The sequence below is a fragment of the Schistocerca nitens genome, chromosome 2 (assembly GCF_023898315.1).
Source record: "Schistocerca nitens isolate TAMUIC-IGC-003100 chromosome 2, iqSchNite1.1, whole genome shotgun sequence".
NCBI classification, from domain to species: Eukaryota; Metazoa; Arthropoda; class Insecta; order Orthoptera; family Acrididae; genus Schistocerca; species Schistocerca nitens.
The window spans coordinates 124,556,332-124,565,593 of NC_064615.1; positions in this window are offsets into that span (position 1 = coordinate 124,556,332).

Here is a 9,262-nt window from a genome sequence, read left to right on the forward strand (position 1 = left end):
TAAGGCTAGGGTGGCTTACCATGGAGGGCAACAAAACGGTGCGTGTAGTATCATCGACATACCGTTGTGCTGTAAGGATGCCGCCCATGACAGCCGAAGGGGTTCCTGTGAAAAGAAATGGCACCCCTAGACCGTAAGTCCTGGTCGTCGGGTCATATGGTGGGCGACAGTGATAGGCGACAGTCAGGTCGCTATCCCGCCGCTGTCTGGGGCATCTTCAGACACGTCTTCGGCCTGGAATATCATTGACTGGAGCAGAATTTTCTTCAGTGATGAGTCCCCTTCGAACTTAGCCCCGATGACCGGCGAAGCTGTATCTGGAGACGCACCAGGCAATGGTGGGATATCAACCTGCAACCTGACTGACGCTCGCCAAAACTTGCTCGCACATGGTCAACAGCTTGCTCACTCAGTGCAGGCTGACCCGTTGATCATACTATCGATAATATGTGTAGGTGTGATACTGAGTCAAACAAGCTTTGGAAGTCAACAAATACTGTATCTACCTTACTGCTGCCTTCAGGGTGTCATAAGAGAAAACTGCGAGTTGAGTTTTAACATTAGTTGTATTTATTTATTGATTTATCTTTTGATTGCTGTTTTAAGCGATATTGGATATGTTAGTATGGTCACACAGTTACATTTGCAGGAACAGGGTAACTTACAGTTTGAGCACATACATTGTTTTACAACATAGGCAAAACAAAAACTTTAATACTAATGTAATTTACTAGAGTTGGGCATTAAATTTCAATTTCTGCTGCAGTACTAGAGTATTAATGAAACATAAGAAACATTTCATGTTTACTTTTTCATTGACGAATTACATGTAGCATATTTCTCAGGATATTGCTTTAATACTTTCTATCTGTTCTGGACTAATCTCGAAATATTCGTTAGCACTGTACAAACATCTGTTTTAAAGTACTCCCTTAGTTTCACTTTGAAAACTGGTAGTTCTTTATATTTTTAATCTGCTTGGTAGTCTGTAATATATCTAGCACCCAGCTTTAGTAGGGTCTTTAACAACCAGTTGTAGTTGGGCCGGAGTGGCCGAGCGGCTCTAAGCGCTGCAGTCTGGAACCGCGCGACCGCTACAGTCGCAGGTTCGAATCCTGCCTCGGGCATGGATGTGTGTGCTGTGCTTAGGTTAGTTAGGTTTACGTAGTTCTAAGTTCTAGGGGACTGATGACCTCAGAAGTTAAGTCCCATAGTGCTCAGAGCCATTAGAACCATTTTGTAATTGGGAACTTTTGATGTGATGGTCACCTTTGGTTCTTGTCTTGTAATTGTTCAGTTCTCTGTTTATCATTGCTGTACAATTTAGTTTCGAATGTATATGATTGATGTTTCCAGAAACCATGGTGCTGAGATTGCCATCTGTCATTTTATTTGAGATACCTCGCACGTTTGAGCTCAGAGTAAGTTCAGGTTCTTCAATGAATAGTCATCAAATATATCAGATGGTAATTATATGTATCAGTTTTGCTGCCCTTTTTGCAGTCAGGTTTGACCTGTGCTTTCTTCCAAACATTGGGCAAATTTTATTATCTGAGCGATCTACAGCATATTATGTTTAAAAGAGGGGCTAACTCAGCTGCAAATTCGGTATAGAAGCTGATATGGATTTCATTGAGCCCTTGAGCTTTGTACAGCTTTAACTAATTCAGCTGTTTCCCAGTTTCACTGACATTAATATCTATTTCACTCACCTTTGCAGTGGTAGGAGAATTAAACTGTACCAATATTTCAGATTTTACTTTACAAAGGAACATTTGAAAATGGAGTTTAGCCTTTCTGCTTTTGTTTCAGTATGGACAGTTCTGGTCACTGCATCTACATTGTGTGTCTAGACACTATCTCTGATGCCACTTTCAACATATACAAATAATTAGTCTTTGGGTTTTGCAAGAGGCCTTTCAGTAAGACTCTACTCCAGCAGTCATTGAAGGGTTAACATATTACCATTTTGACAGGTAAATGCATTTTGTTTCGAATTTCTCTGTTATTTTTTAAACATGTTGTGCATCTGTCTCCATTCCTTTAGAAATTTCTTTGCAGTGAATGTATACCAAGGATGGTATACAGTCTGGTTTGGCAGTAGAAGATAGCAAAACCAAGGCTAAAGTTTTAAATTCCATGTTTAAGAAATCGTTCATGCAGGAGAAGGAGAGCGGTGTGCTGACCACATGCCCCTCCTATCTGCATCCTCATCTGAGGATGACACGGCGGTCGGATGGTCCCGATGAGCCACTTGTGGCCTGAAGATGGAGTGCTCATGCAGGAGAAGCGCACTACTGTACAGTCGTTTGACAATTGCACACAGTCCTGTATGGACAACATAGTAATTAGCATCCCTTGTGTAGAAAAACAATTGAAAGAGTTGAAAACAAACAAGTTGCCAGGTCCAAATGAAATCCCAATTCTATTTTACAAATGTCTATGTCATTGGTCCCTTACTTAGTTTGCATATATCGCGAATTTCTCGACCAGCGAAAGTGCCAAGCGACTGGCAAAAAGCGCAGGTGACTCCTGTATATAAGAAGGGTAAAAGAACAGATGCCCAGATTTAGGGACCAATATCCTTAACATCGGTTAGCTGCAAAATTCTAGAGCATATTCTGGGTTTCAATATAATAAATTATAAGTAGGCTGTTTAGGTTTTTTTATTGGTAACGCCACGTAGCGCTCTGTATGAAAATCACTGGCTGTGCTGCGTGCAGTCTGTGGCTGGTTTGCATTGTTGTTAGCTATTGTAGTGTTGGGCAGCTGGATGTGAACAGCGCGTAGTGTTGCGCAGTTGGAGGTGAGCCGCCAGCAGTGGTGGATGTGGGGAGAGAGATGGCGGAGTTTTGAGAGCGGATGATCGGGACGTGTGTCCATCAGAGACAGTAAATTTGTAAGACTGGATGTCATGAACTGATATACATAATTATGACTTTTGAACACTATTAAGGTAAATACATTGTTTGTTCTCTATCAAAATCTTTCATTTGCTAACTATGCCTGTCAGTAGTTAGTGCCTTCAGTAGTTAGAATCTTTTATTTAGCTGGCAGTATTGGCGCTCGCTGTATTGCAGTAGTTCGAGTAACGAAGATTTTTGTGAGGTAAGTGATTCATGAAAGGTATAGGTCATTGTTAGTCAGGGCCATTCTTTTGTAGGGATTATTAAAAGTCAGATTGCGTTGCGCTAAAAATATTGTGTGTCAGTTTAGTGATGATCAGAATAACTAAAGAGAGTAATGTCTGAGTATGTTCAGTTTTGCTCAGCTGTTTGAAAAGCGAATAACGTAAGCGGTTTTCCAGCACAGTAATTCATAAATTTTTCTAAGGGGACGTTTCAAAATTTCATAGAGACTGAAAAGCTCATATCTACGAGCCAGCACAGCTTCAGAATGCATCACTCTGCGAAACCCAGCTTGCTATATTCTCACATGAAATACTGCAAACCATGGATGAAGGGCAACAGGCTGAGTCCATATTTCTAGATTTCCGAAAAGCAGCAGGGTACCCAGCCACAGACTGTTAACAAAGGTACATGCATATGGAATAGGCTCTCAGACATGTTGCTGGCTCGAAGACTTGTTAAGTAATAGAAGCCAGTATGTTGTCCTCGATGGCAAGACAGGGGTAACATCAGGAGCGCCACAGGGAAGTGCAACAGGACCATTACTATTTTGTGTATACATAAATGATGTGGCAGATAGGGTGGGCAGCAATCAGCAGTTATACGCTGATGACGCTATGATGTACAGGAAGGTGTCGCTGATAAGTGATTGTAGGTTGATACAAGATGAACTACACAAAATTTCTAGTTGGTGTGATGAACGGCAGCTGGCTCTTACTGTAGAAAAAAGGTAAGTTAATGAAGATGAGTAGGAAAAACGAAGACATATGTTCAGATACAGCACTAGTAGTGTCCTGTTTGACACAGTCACATCGTTTAAATATCTGGGCATAACGTTGCAAAGCGATATGAAATGGAACAAGCATGTGAGTATTGTGGTAGGGAAGGCAAATGGTCGACTCAGGTTTGTTGGGAGAATTTTAGGAATGTGTGGTTCATCTGTAAAGGAGATGGCATGTAGGACGCTAGTGCGACCTATTGTTGAATACTGCTCAAGTGTTTGGAATCAGCACCAGACTAGATTGAAAGAAGACATCACAGCAATTCAGAGGCGAGCTGCTAGATTTGTTACCGGTAGGTGTTACAGATATGCTTTGGGAGCTCACGTGGGAATCCCTGGAGGGACGAAGATATTCATTTCGAAAAACACTACTGAGAAAGTATAGAGAAGTTGCATTTGAAGCTGACTGCACGACGATCCTGCTGCCGCCAACAGACATTTTGCGTAGGGACCACGAAGATAAGATATGAAAAATTAGGGCTTGTACGGAGGAATATAAATAGTCGTTTTTCCCTCGCTCTATCTGCATGTGGAATCGGAAAGGAAATGACTAGCGGTGGTATGGGGTACCCTCTGACGCACACTGCACAGTGGCTTGTGGAGTACGTATGTAGACAGAGATGTGTGGTCGCTCCCATATGGATTATTCTACTAAGTATGTGAGTGTGCATTAATGCCTCCGAATTTTTTGTTCTGCTCTCGTTATCAGTTGAGGTATTACATGTCATGCACATTACTCAGTCGATTTCTTTGCTTCACTGACACAAGCTGCAACACTCTGCCACCAGAGGGCTCTGAATTGTAGCATGTAACGTATATAATGTGGCAGTCTCTAATGTAACTAAGTCAATGTGTGAGAGACCCTCAGAAAAATGAAAGCATAAATTCTAAGGGATTGTCCACACATGGAGAACCCTCTCCTTCAGCATGACAATGCGAGACCATACACGAGTACTTTGACATCTGCAACAATCTGACTCCTTCAGTTCACTGTCATCGATCATCCTCCATAGAGTCCCAACTTGGCCCATCCGATTTTCATCTGTTCCCAAACCTTAAAGACCACCTTCGAAGATTTTGATAGTAATAAAGCAGTACAAGCAGAAGTGACGTTGTAGCACTGTCAACAGAGTCAAATATTCTACAATGAGGGTATCAACAAACTTTCTTGGGAGAAATGTGTTCGTCGCCTGGTGACTATGTTAAGAAATAAATATGTACACATGAAGAATAAATACGTAGAATATTAATAACGTTTGTTTTATTTAAAAATCTTTCAGCATTTCACATAAAAAATTTCAATGCATTACTTTTCAGCATGCCCTCATACATATCTATTCAGCTTGTGGTAATCTATTCTTTTAAGCACGAACCAATTCCAAATTTATGCTCATCCCTAATGCAAAGTTTTTCCCAAACAATCTCGCTTGCAGCTTCAGTTTCTATCTCAGTGGATTTAAGTTTCTTGCCTGCTGCTACAAATTGATCACTTCGTTTTTCCATTAGCCTATCCTTTCGATATACACTTAAATTTTCTCAAAAACTCTCACTGTAATCAATTTTGGATTTTAACCAGACTCTTGTACCTAGTATTACGTGTGCACCACTGCTTTTAAGGATAACTCTAAACTCTGGCATTTTATTGCGATTGTATCAGCAATTACCCACAAGGATTTAAATATTCTCACATGTAGGAGGCATTTCTTTGGAACTTCCACTGATGCTTTTGGGTCTCCAGCTACTATCATCATCTGAAATGGATGGAGAGTCGCATAATTTCAAATAACTTTGCATGCACTCTGCCCACAATTTGTTTTCTTTGATGTGCAGCCCACAGTTCACCTATTTAGGAGCACCCTATGTTTCATGACCTATGGCTCAAGTGTAGGAAGTCACATCCTAGCTTGTCACAGATGCTTTGAAGTTTCTAGCCCAAACCTTTCACGCGACTCAGAAGAAAGGCACCATGATCAGTTTTGGGGACAATGTTGCAGACTGTGAGCTACATTCAAATTCCATGACCAACACTGGGTTTCTAAATCTTCTCTGTCAGTTATTGGAATTATCAAAATATGGAATCTGTGCTCTGATGAAAGGCATCTTTTGTTCCATTGTGTGCCACAATCTGCAGTTGATTACACCCAGTTTATCAATGGCTGCCAAAGCAGCATCTTCACCATGTTCAATGAGACCCCCTAGTATTTACACTGAATGCATCTGGTGTTCCCTCCCATCAGCCAGCTGTTGTGGCCGAGCAGTTCTAGGGGCTTCACTCCAGAACCACGCTGCTGCTATGGTCGCAGGTTCGAATCCTGCCTCAGGCATGGATGTGTGTGATGTCCTTAGGTTAGTTAGGTTTAAATAGTTCTAAGTCTAGGGGACTGATGACCTCAGACGTTAAGTCCCATAGTGCTCAGAGCCATTTGAACCATTTTTTTGTTCCCTCCCATCCCTTACTGCAACTTCCCTGAGGGGTACCATTATTCACCAAAAATTTGAACCGCCAACAATTAATAGAAACTACCCTTCTGCGTTTACCTCTCTTTAACACAGGACACAGCATGTTTCACAACAGGTGAAATGACTCTCACTGGCTCAGTTTCTGGTTCAGTGGAACACAGCACCTAGAACTTGTCTGTTAGTAGGGTGAACGTAAGATCCCAATTTCTCCCTAGTCCCTGTTTGCTCCTACCGTTCACATGCCACTCACAGTATAGTCAACAAGTAGTGATAGAGGTACCTTTAGTACCTCTCATACATGACTATTGGTTGCCCTCACTACACAGCCATTCGCAGCAGCTTCCAATCGCTTGACAGTATTTAGGGCAATTTCCAGCTGATTCTGAACATCAACTGTTTCATCCCAAGCCCAAGAGGAAGGTCCGAGGCCGTCTGCGATATGAGTATAGGAATCAACCAGGAACGGTGATGTCGGTCGCACCTCGCGGATAAAATCCGTGTGCACTAATTCAAGTTACGGCTTCCTGCGGCGTTTACCATCTTTGATGCCGAATTGTTTGCGATCTTGCGGGCATTGGAGCAGATGAGATGTGTTCCCAGTCGTAAGTTCCTCATCTGTTCTGACTCCCTGAGTGCCCTTCAGACCATGCAACACTTGTACCCAGCGGATACGGTCGTCCAGAACATCCATGATGCCCTACTCCACCTGCAACGGCAGGGGAAGGAGGTTTCCTTCTGCTGGGTGCCGGGGCACGTGGGTATTAGGGGCAACGAACTGGCGGATGTGGCTGCCAAAGATGCGTGTTCCCTCCCTCACGTTGTTGCATGTGCCGTCCCCCTCCATGCTGTTACCTCCCTCCTGCGTTTTCGCGTTCTGCGTCAGTGGGAAGAGGAGTGGCTGGCAGTCGGTGAAAATAAGCTGCGTCTGATCAAGGCCACCACGCGGCCCTGGCGTACGTCCTACCAGTCATGCAGGCGGGATGAGGTTCTCCTCACTCGCCTCCGCATCGGGCACAGTCCCTTCACGCATGATTTTTTACTCCGGCGGGAGGACCCCCCAATCTGCAGTGCTTGTGGCGTCCAGATTACTGTCCGCCACATTTTACTTGACTGTCTTTTATTCTCTGACCAGAGGGCGGTGGTTTCTTTGCCACCGGATTTGCCCTCTATTTTACAAGATGACGCGACTACTGTATTTAAGGTCTTACGGTTTTGTGTCCTGTCCAATTTGTTGCCTCGGATTTTAGGGAGAGGGTTCTAATGTACTACTGGGTGACTGGCTCACCCAGGTTTTAGGTAAGAGGTCAGCCAGTCACGATCACCTCCTTGTTTCCCTTCGGTTTCTGTTCTCTTTTCCTTGTTTCCCTTCCTTTTTCGTGTGTTCCTTCTCCTCTTGTTTTGCCTCTGTATGTGAGGATGTAAAACTGCGTCAGGTCTGTCTCTTTTAGCCGTACTCCTTGTTCGCTGTCCGTCTTAGTCCCTTCACTGCATGTGTTCCTGTTTTTATGCGTTTGGGCGCTGATGACCCCGCTGTTTAGCGCCCGTAAACCTCAAACACACACACACACACACCAAGCCCAAGAGCAGCATATATAGGTGAACTGAGTTTTGGCTAATCAGTATTTTACAGAACAGTAAACAAATAACTCTAAAATAAGCTTGCTGATTAGGCTTTAATTTATGTGCCTGATAGGCTGCAAGTATTCCTGAAATGTTTTTGAGTTTCAGTAACCAAAAAATTGGAAAATAGTGTCTGTTTATGACAAATACAGACAATATATATTGCTGTTAAAAGAGAGATCTAAATGTGATACGATATATTAGTTATAATGCATGCTACGGTAAATGTAAATCACAAGTGCCAATTTACTGTGAAATATATTGTGCACAATTCGCGTGATTTCCGAAAATTCTCAGTTATATACCTTTTTCCAACAAGATATGTGCTGAAATTTCAGCTTAACGATTCTTTTTTTAATTAGGATACTACTGCGAAAATTGTATAAGGCACTAACACTCTCAAGTGCTCGAAAATTCGGAGAAAAATACTTTTTTTCACACTCCATAAGCGTTTGGTGAAGTTAGTTAAGGATCGTTTTTGATTGAGCGTACTGTTGTCCAAAATTTCTAAAAACCACAAATTAAGTTTACAATTAACGATACATTATGGGCTTCTTGTGGCACTTGCAAACATTCAAAACTATGCAATACATAATGATACATACAAGTCTGAACACAATCAATGAAAGATTATGTGAAAACGACACAAACAATTAAATATTAGAATCTAGAATTTGACTTACATATCCAGTCAAGAGAAGGCAGTGCAGTTCAACCATTCTCGAGATAATTTATGTTTTTTATTTGAGAATTTGCCCATTTTCTCAAGACTCTTGAATGAGACAAATGCCTATTCCTAATGCTTGCAGTGTTACCAAAAGTATAATCTTTAAGTTTTATGTGAAATGCTACTTGCTATTTATAATAGCTTGAGGGTATATGGGAAACTAAGGCTCTTACCTGAATATTTCTGCTTTGTTTCGATTCTTTCATGGTTCTGACAGGTTGCAGTACTATAAATACAACGTTTCTGTTCTTGATTTTGTAACCAAAGTTTGTATCATAAAATTCATGGTAAAAACTTCAGCTGTCAATTATTTTGCGCAGTTCGCTTCTATTTCCGGTCAATGACCATTACCAAGCTTAGCTGGCGTAAATGGAAGGAACGTTATACCATAGTTTAAACAAAAGTAGTTTGCTCTTTTAAGCCCACCATAACACATAAAAAATTTCTCTCTTGCTTGTTGACGAAAATTATTGTACACAGTTATTACTGTGACAATTTTTATGTACTATTGTGTACTTAAAAGGGCAAATTACTTTTGTTTAGATC